Below are 18,848 nucleotides of genomic sequence, written 5' to 3'. Positions count from 1 at the left end.
TAAATGAACAACCTATATTAAGCTGTACTCCAAGAGTGTATTCATGAAGATGCTTTATGTCACATGTGGCTTTTTATTTCTAAATATTTTATTCATTACTTTTATTTTATGTGTATGTGTGTATTGCCTGCATGTATGCAAGTGCACCCGTGTCATGCAATGCCTGCAGAGGTCAGAAGAGGCTATCGGATCCCCTGGGACTGGAGTTATGGGCAGCTGTCAGCCGCCATGTGGGTGCTGGGATTCTAACCTGGGTCACAGTGTTCTTAACCGCTGAGCCATCTCTCCAGCCCCTAGAGTGGTAATTCTTATAATTTTCTTCTTATCTCACTAAAATCATAGCACTAATCAAGAACAGTATACTCAGGCCAGGTATGGTGGTACATGTTTTTAATTGCAGCACTTGGGAGGCAGAGGCAGGTCCATTTCTGTGAGATTGAGACCAGTTGGGGCTATAGGGAGAACATTTTGTCTCAAAAAAAGAGAGAGAAAGGAATGGAGGAAAAAAGGAAGGAAAAGTATGCATACCCACAAGCAAATAGAGAAGTAGGATGTAGATAGAAATGAATGCTCCCTGATGATTCCCACATACCACCCACAATTATCATTACCTGCAATCTCAGGAATCAGTTTGAATTTGGCAGCAGTAACATAAACTTAATTACAAAACAAATATAACACACTGGCTACCAATACCACATATGCTATTTTGCCATACAAAACTAAAAGTATGCTAATGTGGAAGATTCCTTTAGAAAGCTAAGAGCAACAAACAAGCTTCCTATCATGCATCTTTGGCTAAAATTGTATGACATCAGCTAAAATCACTGTTCAAGAAAAAATTAATCTTATTTGTATGAAGCCAGTAAAATTATAAAGTATTGTTTAACTTAAATTCAGCAAGAAACTGTTAAGGATACAGTATTTCTCATTAGTATCTTCATTTGGAAAAAAAATGTTCTAATTTCATATTCTAAAACAGAGATGAGAACTTACAGGCTTTAGTTTTAGCCTTTTGCTATGAAAATTTCAAATATTTAAAACAGTGTCCATAGTGCCACTAATCCTCATGTAACCATCCTAGGGGTTTGAACCTTATTAGTATTTCTGCCACATTTTCTAGATGGTAAGTTAAAACAGGAAATACAGATACTTATAAAATTATGTTTTGCAGGATCTAGTTTTACTAACGTTTTATATAAGAGTTCTCTTAAGATCTCCCAACCTAATACTAAAAAACAGATGAAAAAAACCCCAAAACCTTTTTATCTGAACAGAGAATCTACAAAGGCAAAGGTTTAGACAAGTTTTCTGCTTCATATGGACAAGACGCAGACATGGCATCTACGTGATCACACACAGTGCCAATAGTTTGTCCAGTGATGTCTACTAAATCAAGCAAGTGAATATTTAAGGTCTGAAAGTCTTTTCATTTAACTACAAAACTAGCTGTGGTTGCACCCTGAAGCAAATCAGGTGGGTTATCAAGTAGCAAGAAGTCTGTAGGTTGGTTTAGAGAGGGGATGGTGAGAAATAAGGGAACATGGAAATCTGTGAGGGCTAAAGAGGGTGAAAACAGAACCAGATTTAAGTTTCCAAAGAGCATTTGTCACCAGTGTGAAAGAAGCTAGAAAAAGGAGATCAGGTCAAAATTGGTAAAATAGTATGGTAAGGCAGTTACTATAGCAGAAGACAAACACCAGAGGCAATCGTGACTAGGAAAAAGAGGGGTAAGAATCCTTTCACTGAACATCTGTGGAATGTGAAGTAAGGACGACAGCAGACTGAGACTTCCAGAAAGATGCTCTATTCCAACATTTGGCACATGGGAAAAACACTAAGTATCTGCTCAATAAAAAAAAGACTTTAAAACATTCATTTGGGTCAAGTTCTTCTGCTTCCATAAACTCATTCACTTGATTTATCTTCCAGAACTGGAGGCAAAATAGTGTCACTGTGTTCCGTACCTTTGTTTCAACAAGCAAGTGTATTCTTGAGAAAAATATACATGTGTACTAAATATGTACAGACTTTATTCCTTGTCACTATTCTACCCCATAAACAATCAAGAATAACAAATCACACAGCATCTGCACTGAATTAAAGTACTATAACTAACAGAGTGATGATTTAAAGTACAGGAAGAGGGTCACAGTCTATGTGTAATTACATGCCATTTTACAGACGCAATCTGAGCTTGGATATCCACAAGGGACCTGAATCAGCCCCCCAAATAACCAAGGGACAACCAACTGGCTGCATTTGGTTCTGACTTGCATTTATCACAAAAATGGAATTTTAAATTTTATACAGAACACGAAAAAGGAAAATATGTCTAATTATGCCTCAAAGTACTGAGGAGTCACTTTATTCTGTACATGTAAAAGTTTGTTTCACACTCTACTATAGGTGTTTCACTTGTCTTACATATAAACAAACTATAAACACTCTGACCAAAATGTCAGCTTTAATGAAAGTGGCAATCCATGCTCCCTATAGCATCTTTCCACAAATTAAAATCTAACAAGTCATCTCTCTATAGTCCTACCAATGTAATACTGCTTTATAATTCTACTCTACTTAAACCAGTGCGAAAAACCATAATTTATATTCTCCCTTCAGTTTTTATCATCCCAATCAACTTTTCTTTCCACCAAACTGAGAAGAGAAATTTTTGCCCACCCATTTAAGGAAATCTCTATTATTCTATTCAGAGACCTATCCTCATCTTTGCCCCTACAACTCCTTCTGACAGAATTTCAAACAGAACTATAAGCACTCCCAAGCAACTACTTTTGATCACTTATTTAGGAAATTTGAAAGAAAAAAAAAACAATTCTTTTAAAATAACTGTAAGAAATACAAAACCAGAAAAATACTCAGCTGAGAAGAAAAATAAAATATTGAGAAAATGCTTTTTAAACTTATTTTATTTTTATGTGTAGGAGTGTTATGCCTACATATGTGTAAGTAAACCTGTGCCATGCAACACACACAGGCAGAAGGGGGTATCAGATCCCCTGGAACTGGAGTTACAGATGGTTGTTAGTGGATGCTGGGATTTGAACCCAGGTCTTCTGCAAGAATAGCCAGTGCTTTTAACTGAACAGCCATCTCTCCAGCCCAGAGAAAACATTTTTTTAAATACATTTTTTTATATAGCCCTGGCTGGTCTGGAACTCACTATGTAGGGCCAGGCTGGCTTTGAACTCAAGAGATCCACTTGAGAAAACTTTTTTTTAAAGAACTATAAATTACGTAGAGTGTCCCAAAAGGTAAGTCAGGTAAAATGCAGGCAGTCCTGCACTCAGGACAACCCACAACTTCAAACCCAGTTGCAGGTTTGGTAAGTGATTCCTCTGGTTGACAGAAATCCCCCTTTTCACTTTGTGATGCGGAAGGCAGCAGCTGGGTACCATCTTGAGCATAAGCCAGTTGCTAAAAACTGAGCTACATGAAAAGCCTGAGATCAAGGTTGAGGAGTCACAATTTGGTCTGCCATAGCCCTTGAGTAAGGAAAGGCCCAGGGAGGCAGGTGTGGAGAGGGGGAGAGCCAGACATTAACAAACCAAGGGTACATACAGCAGGAGGCTGGGCTAAGGCTAGAAGTTCCTAGGGAACGGTAACTTGATGTAGGTGGCCAAGAGCAATTATCATTAACTGAAAATAACCCCTGGAGTTTGATAGGCTTAAGCCTGAGGACAGTGAATAGATCATCTCTATAGCCGTGTATCTATAATTAAGTACCGCATCTCTTCAGCAGGGTGATTAATACTCAGAAGGTGTTGAAAAAGCAGGAAGACAGCTCTTGCACCTGCACTGATCTCAGTGCTAGGGTCCCATTCCACACTCCTGACACACTGTGAAAACATCCCTGCTTAAACAGTAGCTACACCAATGGGTGTGATCTAGGGAGTCTCAGGAGGGTGAGAGAACCCACTCAGCTCTCAGGCTGCAAACCTAAGTGTGGCCAGAAGAGTCCCCTCATACATAAAAGGCACCAAGATAAAGGAAGACAAGTTCAGTGGATATTAGACACCTCTGTATTACAGATGCAGCACCAGTATAAAGCATAGAGAAAATCTCCAAGTTCAACTAATCCTCCCAATCTCCATGCTTGTAAACCCTACTTAAAGAACTGAGAAGCAATCTGCTCCAAAACCTCATCCTTTGAAGTTACACTTTTATATTTTCTTTTTTTGTATTGCCTGCAGGTATGTGCATGCACCCATGTTGTGCAATGCTGCGGAGGTCAGAAGAGGGCTTCAGATTGCCCTGGAACTGGAGTTAAGGATGGTTTGTAGCCGCCATGTGGGTGCTGGGAATCGAATCCGGGTCCTCTGCAAGAGCAGTCAGTGCTCTCAACCACTGAGCCATCTCTCCAGCCCCTACTTTTATATTTTCACTTCATAGTATTTTCAATTTTTTAATGTTTTTATTTATTCCCCTTCATTCATCACCTAATTTTGCTTATACTGGTTTCGTCTTGGGCAGTATTTCATCTCCATGCTTCCTTTTATTCTTATGCTGTTTCCGCTCACATTTACTGTATTTATTACTTTTTTGGTTTGATTTTTTACTCCTCATTTTGTTTAATTATTGATTTCTGCCGGTTTTATGTTTTGTTTTTATTGTTTATTAATCATCTCCATCTTTTCGCCTTCATATAATCTTCTACCTTTGCCATCCTCTCTTCTGCATTTAACCTGTCTTTACCTCTAGTTCTCCATTTTTTCTGGCCCCTTCATTTTAAATCACTGACTTTCTATTTCTATAGTTGGTCTAAATCATCTTTTTTTTTTTTTTTTTTTTTTTTTTTTTTTTTTTTTTTTTGTCTTTCTGAGATAGGGTCTCCCTGTAGCTCCAGCTGTCCTGGAACTCAGTATGTAGACCAGGCTGGCCTTGAACTCACAGAGATCCGCCTGCCTCTGCCTCCCAAGTTCTGGGACTACAGGCCTGCGCCACCATGCCTGGCTCTAAATCATCTTGTTTTATTCACATTTTTCACTTTTATGGTCATAAATGATATACTAGTGAACAGTCAATTTCAAATATTTCTCTATTTTGCATGATTTGATGCTGGTATTATATCAATCTGCTTTCTCTTTGCTGAATTATACCGGGGAATGAATCTTTGGAAGTCAGTTGATCATGGGCTAGCAAGATAGCTCACAGGCCAAGGTGCTTGCCACCAAGCCTGGCAATCTGAGTTTGATCCCTGGGTTCCAAATAGCAGGAGATAAAAACTGTCTCCTGTCAAGCTGTCCTCTGACCTCCACACACAGTCTATGGCACTTACACATACGTGCACATGCATACACATACACCCCTGGAAAAAAGAAAAGAGAAATAAATTAAAAAGTAGGCTCCTCAACAAAATGATACCCAATAAAACCAGAATATCCAAATCAACAGACATGCAAATCACAGTGCAGAACAAGGAACATGAAAAAGCATGTCAAGGGGACTGGAATAGATGAGACACTGGATGAAGATTTTGAAGAAAAAAAAAAACAAGACACCTCAGAAAGATTAAAAAGCAGATGACTTCAATGCAGGGCCAGCAGAGGAAGGTTAGCAACACAGAGAGGAGAGCCAGCAAAATGGGCTAGACAAAGAGGTCAAAAACACAACGGCAAACCTCTAACAAACGGTGCTGGGAAAACTGAATTTCCACTTAGAACAAAACTAGATCTATATCTCACCATTCATAGAAAAGCAATTCAAATGGATCAAAGATCTTAATGTAAGACCTGAAAATTTGAAATGTTAGCAGAAAACAAAATACTTCAAGTTATATCAATACAGTCAAGGAATTTCTGAAAAGGGCAAGAAATAATCCCCCAAATTGACAAATGGAATTATATGAAATGTAAAAGGCCTTCTGTATAGCAAAGGAAATAGTCACTAGAGTGAAGAGACAGCTGACAGAATGGGGAGAATAAACTTTGCCAACACAAATTAGACAGTGGATTGGTATTTTGAATATATAAAGAACTATAAAAATTAAATACCAAAAAAATCATCAAATTAATAAATGAGATGAGCTGTAAAGAGAGTTCTCCAAAGAACTTTAACTGACCAGTGCATATGTGAAAAGTGCCTAATGTCCCTAGCCATCAGGAAAATGCAAATTAAAGCACCTATCTAACCACATTCAGAAAAAGTATCTTCAAGAAAACAAATGACCCTAAAGGAGAGCCCACCACTGCCAATTTCCAAAATCCATATAGCATTTGCATTCAAAATACTTATCCTTATACTCACAGATAAGTGAGTAGCCCTTACTTCTCACCAAAGACGCTTCTCTTTTTTTTGCAGCAGATACAATAGAGCTCCACCAATTGGTCAAAATGCAGATAACAAGTGACCATGGGCCTGGAGCCCAGCCCCAATTGGTCCATCTAAAACACAACCCCTACACTTAAGACTCAGGGACTATCAAGCCAATGGGGGTGGGGGGTGTGAATGGAAAGTTAGAGGACTTGGATACCAGCTGTTAGTGTCTTCTAGACAGGCATGATAGGGATGCTAAATCCAAGAAATCTCAACAATGTGGTTGCAGAAAGAAAACCTGCATAATGATCATTATTAGTCAACATGCCAACGTTGACAGAAAACACTTCACAAGGCACCTCTAGATGAAAAGCTACAGGCGATCAATGAATGCTGGGAGAGGGAGAATCAGAATTCTGCAAAGACAAGCCCAATAGGTTATAGAATCCCAAATGGTCAGTTCTAAACACATGTACATGAAATGAACTCTAAATGGACTCTGTATGTTATGTGTATATATATGTAACAATTAAAGAACAAGAGTATATGAAGTTGAAAGGGGAAGGGGGTGTATGAGGAATTGTAGGAGGTAGAAGTGGTATAAATACAATGTAGTCATACAAAATATTCTCAAAAAGATAAAAAAATTGGCAACAGAGCCAGGTGTTGGGGCTAGGCCTTTAATCCCAACACTCAGGAGGCAGAGGCAGGTGGTTCTCTATGAGATCAATGCCAGTCTGGTCTATATATCAAGTTCCTGGCCAGCAGGGTCTACAGGGAGGCCCTGTCTAAAAACAAACCAACCAACCCATGGCACGTATAACCATGTTTATTGCTGTACTACTGAAAACAGTCAGGAAATGGAACTAGCCTAGATGTATAATACACAAATGAAGAGAATATGGTACATCAACACAGTAGAATTTTATTCAACCTTAAAAAAAAATAAGATCCTGATATTTATAGAAAACTGGGCAGGCCAGGTATGGTGGCGTACACCTTTAGTCCCAGCACTGGGAGGCAGAAGCAGGTGGATCTCTGTGAGTTCGAGGCCAGCCTGGTTTCTATAGCAAATCTAGGCCAGCTGAGACTACAGGGAAACCCTGTCTCTAAAAGACATCCCCCCAAAAAAACAAACCTTGATGGAACTAAAAACCACTGTGTAAACAAAATAAGCCATATATGGAACCTACACTTAAAATTGTGTGTATGAGTACTCTTGTATGTTACAGGTAATGTAACTAGAAAGACAATCATGAGAGGTGAGGAAGATATCTTAAGCTGGGGGGAAGATGGCGGTTAAGAGATACACATGGCATGAAAGCATAAGAGGGGACTGCTGGGGGGAAGTTAAAGGGCCAGCCAAAGAGTGATAGGAATATGGTGCAAGACAGTGATGTAGGGTGACAAATTAGAAAAAAGCGTAATAATATACATGTAATGAAACTCATTATACTGCATACTAACTTAAATAAAAGAAAATAAAATTTAAAATATATGTATGAAGGAAGGTTGAGAGAACAATTTTTAAATTCCATTGATTGTAATTTATAAAACTTGATTCATTTCCTGAAAGAGTAAGGCAGAGGAATGAACCAAATACATGAACAACGTTCAGAAATGCAGTGGAATAAAAGCAGTTAAGAAAGAAAGAAAACTTGTAAAAGCAACAATGAAAAAAAAAACCTACTAAATAGGATGAGTGTACAAATATCTTGACTGGAATGTTTTTTTGTTGGCGTTGTTTTTAAATCAGTAAGTCCTAATGCACCCGGGAAAACAAAGCAGTTCTCAGTTTCGAAAACATCCAGATGCGTCTCAGGCTGTGGACTGAAAATGAGAAAATTTGGCAAGTCTAAGTGTACTTTAAAGTAACAAGCAGTTAAGCTGGAAAGGCTTAACCTATCAATGATCATAGAAAGTTTTAAGAGCTTTTATTTTGCCTAGTAAGGTAGCTACTAGAGAATTCTAAATGACAGGACAAGGTTATCTATCCACTGTACAGTCTGACCCTGCTAGTTTCTGTTGCTTCTGAACAGATCTGAAGCTGCAAAAGGTCTAGGATAGAGAGAACTTGGGAGTTATTAGTTTATAAGCCACAATGATAGCAGAAGAGACTACCAAGAACATCACTACAGTACATTACCCTGGTAAGCTATGATGAAAGAAATCCTGGCCACAAAGTTGTAATTTTATTTTGGAATTTACTTTTAAATTCAATTACAATGTTATATAGCATTTTAATCCCAAGATAGCATGAAAGAGCAATAAATAGTTATTTTACTTTTGCTAATATAATCACAATTACTGTGAAAAGTGTTCATTAGCATGCTATTATTTATCTGTTGCCTTCAATCCTAGGCTAGATATGCTGAAAAAAAAGGTATGACCAAATTTTTGTGTAGCCTTTAGCTTACCTAAATCTCCCTTAAAAATGAGACACCAGATTCAGTGGGTTTTTTTTGTTTTGTTTTGTTTTGTTTTAATTTCAAGATATCTTGTCAATAAAAAGTACATGTTATTTGGGGGAAATGGTGGTTACTTAAGCAAAGCTTAGATCTGCCAATTCAAAGAATTTGGTTTAAAGTAACCTAGATATTTCTTACTCTGCTGTTACACCTGAAAAGACCACATATAACGTGCCTTTAAAATAGGCATTTATTCTGGAAGCATTGTTACTTACACTAGTTCTTTTAAGAATTACATGTAACTGGTAGTAAAAATGATTGCTCTCTTTTAACTTGTAGGTCTATCTCCTACTAAAGGCAAGATGTCTATCTAAAAAAGTGAATTTCTGTAAATCCCTCTATAAATGGCCATGCTTTTAAAGAGTAAGTTTAAAAGAAATCATAAAGACATTCTCATAGATAAAAAGCCTAGGCAATGTCTGATAATGTTATCTGGCTTTCCTCTTCTGATGAAGGAAGTTCAATGGGTCTGACATGGCTTTCTTCACTGTAATGTCCTGGATTTTCTGGCTTGCACAAACTCCAAAACACAAATGCTACATCTACTGACATAAAAAATTCATGAAGCTTCAGACACAGGGCCACAAATCACATAAATGATACAGGAAGCAAATACAGTTGAAAAAAAAATCTTCTTTTGCAAAATTTACATCATTTAATTCCTTTCTGGAATCAAGTTTTAATTGAACTACTTGTTATTTATTTGCTAAAAGGAGAGCTGTTTCCAAACAATTTGGTTAAGAGTTCTTTTTCACATGGCTTATTCAGCTGATACTCTAAGTATTAATACATTTTGAAGTCAATTACAGATGCTGCTATCAAACAAAATAGCCAGGGAATCACAAGGACAGACAGGTGGGGGCTGGAGAGATGACTCAGGGTTGAGTTTTCCTCACAATGTGAGGATCAGAGCTCTGACCCTAGGACCCATGTAACAAGCCAAGTGTCCCTGCAAATGGCAGTAACCTCAGCTTTGAATTGGGCAGAGACAGGAAGATCACTAGGGCTTGCTGGCTTCCAGTCTTGGTAAACAGCAGGCCCTGGTTCAGAGACAAGACAATCCTGTCTAAAAGGAGAGCAAGAGGAGGATCTGACACCCTCTTCCGGCCTCTGTGCCTGCACACTTCCACACACACATGCATCAACATTGACGTGACAGACACATACACTTTTTAAAGTGAAAAATCTATACAGTATTAATGAAAATTATATTTTATATAATGCAGATGTATGTGACAAAGTATATTTCGTGGTTTTGAAAGCAGAAAGCTGCATGCACTTGGGAACAGGTCATTTTTGCTCAGATAATCTTAAAGTTAAAGTGTACTCCTACAAAACTTTCCCTGATTCAAGGGGTGGTGGGAGGCACCCACATTCACATCGCCCAGTAAAGAATTAACATTTTGGCATTAACTCAAATCTGATTTTTATTAACTTCAGATATCTGAGAAAATCTGGTGTTAACTGAAAATGCACTATTATCTGACAGAACAAAATAGAGAATCCTAATTCCTTGTTCTGTTATTAAGTACCTACCTTATTAGTCAGGTATCTCATCTCTTACTATCACTTAGAAAAACATCAGAAACATGAACACCATCATGAACACCCCAACTTAACTTTCTTTCTTACTCAAGCTGAATAGTTGGTCTGTAATCAAAACTAAAAATTACTTATAATTTTTAAAAATGTATCATTACTGTGTGTAAGAGCCCATGATGTGAGGTGGGGGAGGGGGGCAAGGCACATGTGTGGAGGTTATAGGACAACTTTTGAAGTCTGTTTTCTTCTTCCATCTTTACGTGGGATCCAGGGATTGTACTCAGGTCATCAGGCTTGCATGCCAGCCCCAAAATTGTTAAGCTTAAGATGTTTTCAAGAAACCACCACTGATTTTCTTTCTTGCCAATCAGACCTCTGCTTCACTTTCCTCAGAAATTAGCCAAAGTGGGGCTGGAGAGATGGTCCAGTGCTTAAGAGCACTGGATATTCTTACAGAGGAGTTAGGTTCAAGTACCAGTACCCACATAGCAGCTAACAACTGTCAGTAACAACAGTTCAAAGGGATCCAGCACCCTCGTTGCCTCGGTCAGTACAAGCACACACATGGCGTACTTAGGTACACGCAGGCAAAACACTCATACGCATAAAACAAAAATAAAAACAATTTTAAAAAAGAAATTAGCCAACAATTTTTAAAGTCAATCTTCTCAACATGTGCTCAATTTTCTTGTCCTCCTGTCTATCTCTACTAGCAATGACCAACAATGAATCAACTTAGCATTCATCACTGGCTCAGATCCTGCTGTCCATCAAAGAATACCAGCCTGCTTATTCTACAGTATTGGAAATTCAAAAAAATTCCCATTTTGTTGAAAGGCTAAGCCTAATCAGCAATTCTTTATTTTAGATGGTCCCTATCTGATATTCTTTCCTGCTGCCCTCATTTAATTAGCCACCTCTAGAAACCAGTCCCATTCCCTAACCAGGTAAAATAGCAGCTAACAACTGTCAGTAACAACAGTTCACATTGTTAATTGTGGGCCCAACTAACATATTTTTTTTTTCGGTCTTTTTGAGACAGGGTCTCCCTGTAGCCCCAGCTGGCCTGGAACTCACTATGTAGACCAGGCTGGCCTTGAACTCACAGAGATCCACCTGCCTCTGCCTCCCAAGTGCTGGGACTACAGGCGTGTGCCACCACACCTGGCCCAACTATTTTTGTAAGCAGTCAAAAACAACTTACTCTTGCACATTTCACCTCCAACTCCTCCTCTGTCTAGCCTGCAGAGCTGCTGCATACCAGAGATCCTCTTCAGGTCTGCTCCTTTAGTTCCTTCCCATTAACACAGCTTGTTCACAATGTATCTTCCCCTAAATGACCACAGCCTGGAGCTTTCCTTCCTATCACTGGCAAAATATACTGAACAGAATACTAGCACATCTAAATAAAATATGGTCTTTCATAAAATAGTTTTGCACTGAAAATGTAGATCAGTTTGTAAAGAACTTGTCTATCATGTACAAGACCTCAATTAGAGAGTCAAAAATTATTTTTCAACCTTAGACAATTAAAAAAAAAATCACAAAATGCCTTGTCATACTCAATCACCTAGATTCATCATTTCCTAAATTTTTTTCTGTATTTGCGCCAGCACCTTTTCTTCCCTCCATTTTCAATACACACACACACACACACACACACACACACACACACGCACACACACAGTCTTTTTCTCCACCACAGTAGGCTACAAACTTAATACCTCATGTTCTAGTTTGCCTTCTATTGACTAAAAACAACTTGGGGAGAAAAGGGTTTATTGTATTTTACACTTCCAAGTGACACTTCATTATTGAGATAAGTCAGCGTAGGAACTCAAAGGCAGGAACCTGGAGCAAGAACTGAACCAGAGACAATGGAAGAATCCTGATTACTGGGTCACCCCCCTTGGCTTGTTCTGCCAGCTTTCTTATATAGCCCAGGCCCATCTGCCCAGGGATGGCAATGCTCAGTGACCTGGGTCCTCCTACATTAATTAACAATCAAGAACATGCCTGAAAGACATGCCTACAAGCCAGTCTGATGGAAGCAATTCCTCAAATGAGGTCTCTCCTCCAAGGTGACTCTTAGTTATATCAAATTGACAAAAATTAACCAGCACAAATGACCCCTTGTCAACCTGGTAACACAAACACACCACTATAAGCCAGACCCTTTTCATTTCTTTTGTCCATACAGTCTCATGTTTATATCACAATCCAAATCCCAGTCTTTAAATTTTCAACACTTTAAAAGTCCAAGTTCTCTTTTAAAATCTAGTCTCTTAGTGGAGTCCTAAAAATCAAAACCAATTTAAAGAATTTATTTCAAAATGGAAGAACCAGGCACACATAAGTAAAACCAAAGTTCAGCGGTATAGTTCAATGTCTGATGTCTGGGACTCAATCATAATCTCCTACTGGCTGGATCTTCTGGCTCCAAAGGGCTTGGGCAACCCTCTCCCCCATCTGATTTCTCAGTCCCCCTTCATCCTTTAACATGGCCATCCTTAGTCTCTTTCTTTAGGTACAAACAGGAACCCCAACTACTTACTGGCATAAGCTTCGGGGATGCCTGAAACCCTGATGAGGAGCTTCTTTGCCTATGGAAGTTTACACCTAAATATGCCCCCTTAACAAAGTGGAAAGGCACCTGCAACCTAGCCTTTCTACTTTTTCTCCTCTCCATGCTTTCTAGGAGAGAATTTCTGCTTTTCACCAGCAGGTCAGTCTGGCCTTGATCTCACAGAGATCCACTGCCTCTCTGCCTCTGGAGTGCTGGAACTGTTGGGATTAAAGGCAGATACCACCATATCCAGCTCAGAAATTCTTGACCAGGTCACAGCAAGTTCTCAAGCCACTGCCTAAGAACACATTAAAACTATCCTTTTAAGAAATATGCATAACGATCTACAGGCTCAATCTTCTGGCTCTAAGGGGGCCTAGGCAGCTCCCCCCTTCTCTGGCTCTGCTGTCCACAGCATATACAGTTTGTATGGTAGGCTCAATCCTGCTCCACTCCATGTCTGCCACTGTCCTTGGTATTCCCACAGTCCTAGCATCTCCAGTGTGCTTGGTCTCCCCTGAAACAGGCTACACCTTCACCAATGGCCTCTCTACAGTTACTTCAACCCTGCCAAATGATGCCAAGCCTTAGCTGCTCTCCATGATCCTTCATCTTTCAAAATCAGTACCATGTGGGAGACTTACACACTGACAAGTTTGATTCTAGCTTGAGATGTATCATTGACCCTCTCTGGATCACAGCATCTGTGTGCTGACTCTGAGGAAATACTTCTCAGATTTCACCACAATGACTCTTGTCTCTTCTTAATCACAGCTATTTCTCAGCCCTAGCTAATCAGCTCATACATTCTGCCAGGCATGGTGGTACACACACCTGTAACCTCAGCACTTTAGCCAAAGATGAGGCAGGAAGGTGGTGAATTCTAGACCATCCTAATCTATGCAGGGGTTCCAGGCCAGTCTGGGCAAAAAAGGAGAATCTGTCAACACTAAGAGATACTACTCACTCTAATTTAAATTTCTCAACTGTTCTCCCTTACCTTCAGGAAGGTTATAAAAGAACTTGATTTTGTTCCCCATCTGTATCTCTGGTTCATGTTTAGTGATAACCCATATTTTTATGCTATATTCATTAACATAATTGCATATTACTTTCTCTCAAAGTTAGTACATGCCTTTCTCTAAGTCTTCAATATCCAACTCAACTCACCTAAGGTGTAGTTACTTCTCCAGAAAATTCTACCATTTCTACTGTAAGTCTGGCTTAGGTACCTATCCTACTATAACTCAGTAATTTGGGTATCTTCTATCCAAAAGTTATTATTATATGATATCAGTACTGTCTATTTACTATTTGTGGTTAGATATTATGTCTTTAAATTTTATACCTCCAATACTTAGAACAGTGACTGGCTAATAAGACTCAAGTTCATTAAAGCAATATATAAACTCACATTCTCTATTGTAATTTATTATACTAAAGGTAATACTTTATGTTCCTTTGCCTTAAACTGAATGGAAAAGAGATACATTTTTACCTATCTAAAAGGGAGGGTGACCCCTGTCTTTAATATACTCATGAACTTTGTATTGTTGCTTTAATCCTAATATTCATTAACTTTGATTTTCTTTGGCAAACATAATTTGAGGACAGTAATTCTGAAACCAAGTAAAAAGTTTTAAAAAATTAAAGAACGAGGAAGGAAAATGACTTGTTAATTATGTTCCACCCCCCGCCCCAAATATTCGATTGGGAAAATATTCACTGTTAAAATACATTAGCACAAAACAATGATATTTTCCTAACACAGAATTTCACTTACCTGTTATAATTTCCTTTTAAACCTCACATAGCATTCATAATTAAGAGTTTAGTTGGGGGCTCACTGGTACAATGCTTGCCTATCACGTACAGAGGCCCTGGGTTTAAGCTCCACCATCACATAAAAGAACTTATTTAGGTAAAAAGTAGTTAACAGTGGTTTAAGCCTGGCTAAAAAGTAACAACAGTAGTAGGTTTTTGTTTTTTTTTTAAATGCACCAAATGTCTTTTTTAATGCACTATTTCATATACTCATTCCATTACACTGGTACTATTATCATCGATTCTCTTTCTCTTGTTTTAAGAAGTGTGGCTGTGACTAAGAGGCCTCTTATGCCAAAGCTGATGGTCTTTGCCAAAGCTGATGGTCTTAACCATAGCATTATAACTGCCTCTAGCTTGGCCTATATGTTAGACTCAAGAAAATTAGCCCCAGCCAGGCATAGTGGTACACACTTTTAATCCCAGCACTCAGGATGCAGAGGCAGGCAGACCTCTCTGAGATCAAGATCAGCCTTGTCTACACAGTGAGCTCCAAGCCATCTGGGGCTAAGTGAAACTCTGCCTCAAAATTAAAAGAGAAAAGAAAATTAGCCCCTTGGAAAAGCTTTCCAATATATCTATACCGGCATCTTAGAAATAAATATGATAAAATACTAAATAGAGGAAAAGGGAGGTACTGATTGATCCTTTACCAAATTGTTATTCCAATAAATAATGACAATGTGTTCTTTCACATAAATCTTTTGAAGGTTAGTCACGATCTACTACCACAAAGCTTTACACACACCCCTTCAATTTTCAAGACTGTTTTTGAAGCACTAGTCAGTATCTGCTGTTTCTAGTTGAATGAGAAAACACCATCATCAACTCCACCTTATAATTAGTCAGAAGGTATAAATGTACCCTACCACCATATGAAGTGATAATCACAAAAACAAGTAAAATTTAAAAAATGGTTCAGGGCTGAAGAGATGGCTCAACAGTTAAGAACTCATTCTATTCTTGGAGGACTATGGTTTGGATATAAGCACTACATCAGGCAGTTCAAAAGCACCTGTAATTCAATTTTCAGAATCTGACATGGTCTGGCCTCCAGAGGTACCTGCACGCTGTGCTCACTTAAGTCCCTCAGGCATATACACACATCCACATAAATTAAAAAACTAAACCTTTAAAAAATAAATTAAAATTGAAAGCGGGTCTCTCCTTGCATTTCCTACTGTGCAGTAACATTTAGAGTATGTAAGTGCAAATTGTCAGTAGAAAATTACAAATGAGAATGAGTTTCACACAGCAAATTATATCACATTCTTTTGTTTTTAATTTTATTATTTTTATTTTATATGTATACGCATATTGCCTGCATGTAGGTAAGTGCACCCAAGTCATGCAATGCCTGCGGAGGTCAGAAGAGGCTGTCGGATTCCCTGGGACTGGAGTTATGGATAGTTGTTAGCTGCCATGTGGATGTTGGGATTCGAACCGGGGTCTTCTGCAAGAAGAAGGGGTCTTCTGCTGAGCCATCTCTCCAGCTCAAGCAAATTATATCACATTCTTACAAGTATCTTTTAGAGTCTTGGTAAGACCTTATAAACACTACAATGTTACTTTTCTTCACCTAATTTTTGTGCCTTCAACTAAAGCAAACAATCAAGAAGTAGTTACTTCTTCACATATGCTTGCCCCCCAAATTAAGTGCCCTGAGATGTAAAGGAACACAAATTTTTCTGTGTAAGGTCAGGTAATACTTTAAACTTTGTACACAATACAATCTCTGTGATAAACTACTCAATTCTGCCATTGTAGTTTAACAACAGCCAGACAATACATAACCAACTGAACAGTCTATATCTCAACACAATTTTACTTACAAGAAAAAGTAGTAGGCTAGATTGACCCACTGGCAGCAGTTTGCTTATCCTGATTCAAAGGACTTTTCAAACTGTGCTAAAAACTCTGTTAAACTCATAAAATAGCAGCAGTCATATGATTTCAATGTAGCTTCCTTCAAAGAACTCCAAGAGATTAACATCAAATTCTTAACAAATCAGACTATCCTGCATGAAATGTTTACACTCTATACCTTTTTAAAAAGAATTCTCACAAAACAGTTTACTAACATCAAAAATGAAAACACTATGTACCCTTAAAATCTCAGTGCAAATGATGTAATTATAGTCACCAAATAAAACACAAACCCAAATTAATGCTTCCTTCTCATTACTTCAGTTTATTACTGCTTTTCAAAGAATTCTCTTGTACATTAGCAAGGCCAAATTTGTCAGGTGTGGTGGTGCAACACCTTTAATCCTGGTTTTCAAGAGACAGAGGAAGGTGGATCTGAGTTCAAGGACAACCTGGTCTACATAGTGAATTTCAGGCAAGCCAGTGCTACACAGTGAAACCCTGTCTTTAAAAAAAAGAAATGTGGGGGCTGGAGAGATGGCTGAACAAGAGCACTGACTGCTCTTGCAGAGAACCTGGGTTCGGCTCTTAGCACCCACATAGTGGCTAACAACCATGTGTAACTCCAGTTCCAGAGAATCCGACACTCTCTTCTGACCTACGCAGGGATTGCAAGACATGGGTATGCTTACACACAGCAAGGCAAAATAAATATAATAAATATATTTTTAAAAAGAGAAACATCAAATTTGCTTTAGGTTTTGAGAGCTAAATATCAATATATTAAATATGAATGATTAAACTAATATTTAGCAGAATTTTGGAGTCAACTACTAATGTGGACATAGCAAACACTTCAGTAAAGAAGTTTTGACAATCTTTCTTTCATAAGAACAATGAAAATAAGGGGCTGGAGAGATGGCTCAGCAGTTAAGAGCACTGCCTGCTCTTGCAGAGGACCCCAGTTTGATTCCCAGCACCCACATGACAGGTAACGACTGTCTGTAACTCCGATTCCAGGGGAACTGAGGCCCTCTTCTGACCTCTGCAGGCACTGCATGACACAGGTGCACTTACATACATTCAGGCATTACACTCATACACATAAAAAATAGAAATAAAATATTGATGGAGGCAATGATTTACAAATGTCTGATGGATTAAGTCAACAACAGAGCAGAGGCAAAGTCCATGTTCTTTAGCTATTCTACAGACAACTGCATATATGGGTAGGCCTCAATATACAAGGAAATTTACTTTAAAAAAAAAATCTATAGTCATTGTAACTTTAAAATTAGCAGTTGCTCTTCAAAGTCAGAAATGGGAATTTCTATTTTGATTTTCTTATTTCAAAGGCAATTAAGGACTTGTAAATGAACGCATACTTTCAGCCCATAGGATAATGTTTAATAAGGATCACCACAGTAGTATGATAAGTATTATCTTTACTAAATGTAAAAGTAAAGGCATCTGAAAGATAAATTGAAATACTTTTTGTGCTGGTTAATTTTTGTCAACTTGACACACACTGGAGATACCTGTAAAGAGGGAGCCTCAACTAAAGAATTTCCTACATCAGACTGGCCTGTAGGCAATATCTTGGGATATTTTTTGGGGATTGCTAATTAATGTAGGAAGACACAGGCACAGGCCATTGTGGGCAGTACCATCCCTGAGCAGGTGGGTCTGGGTTGTAAAAGAAAAGTAGCTGAGCAAGCCAGAGAAGCAAGTCAGTGAGCAGCAACACTCCTCCAGGGTCTCTGTCAATTTCTACCTCCTGGTTCCTGCCCAGACTCCCCTCAATCATAGACTGTAACTTGTAAAACGAAAGAAACCCTTCCCTCCCCACATCAGTTTTGGTCAGAGTTTTATCACAACAGAAAGAAAACACTTCCAATGAAAAACTTCTGCTCTCCCTATTCCCTACCCTCTCAGATTAAAAGAAAGAGTAACAACTGCCAAAAGAACTACTTTTAAAAAATCAGCTATTTAAAGTGTAAAGAATGATAAAATCCTAAGCAAAGAGTGTCAGAAGTGCTCAGAATCTATCACTCTTTAAAAGGAAATTTTCGGAGGCTAAAAAGTGGTTTTCTAGAGGTAATATAAACTGGCATATTTAATACTTTCCTATAATTTTCTTATTAACTCACTGTGCTGGATAGCTTTAGTGTCAACTTGACACACCTGGGTTGAGGGAGCCTCAATTGGGGAATTGCCTCTACTGGACTGGCCTGTGGCCATGTCTGAGGGGCATCTTCTTGATGAGTGATGTGGGAGAGCCCAGCCCACTGTGGGTGGTGCCATCC

At 38.5% G+C, this 18,848-nt stretch overlaps 1 protein-coding gene across 3 annotated transcripts in view; it reads right to left on the bottom strand.

The window, feature by feature from the left end:
• The window catches only part of Phip (pleckstrin homology domain interacting protein), a 154,632-nt gene that overhangs the window by 96,371 nt on the left and 39,413 nt on the right, over positions 1-18,848 (bottom strand). The gene's annotated exons all lie outside the window — the stretch shown is intronic.

The sequence above is a fragment of the Nannospalax galili genome, unplaced genomic scaffold (assembly GCF_000622305.1).
Source record: "Nannospalax galili isolate Female #2095 unplaced genomic scaffold, S.galili_v1.0 scaffold613, whole genome shotgun sequence".
Classification (NCBI taxonomy): domain Eukaryota; kingdom Metazoa; phylum Chordata; class Mammalia; order Rodentia; family Spalacidae; genus Nannospalax; species Nannospalax galili.
This window is presented reverse-complemented; position numbering and strand designations above follow the sequence as displayed.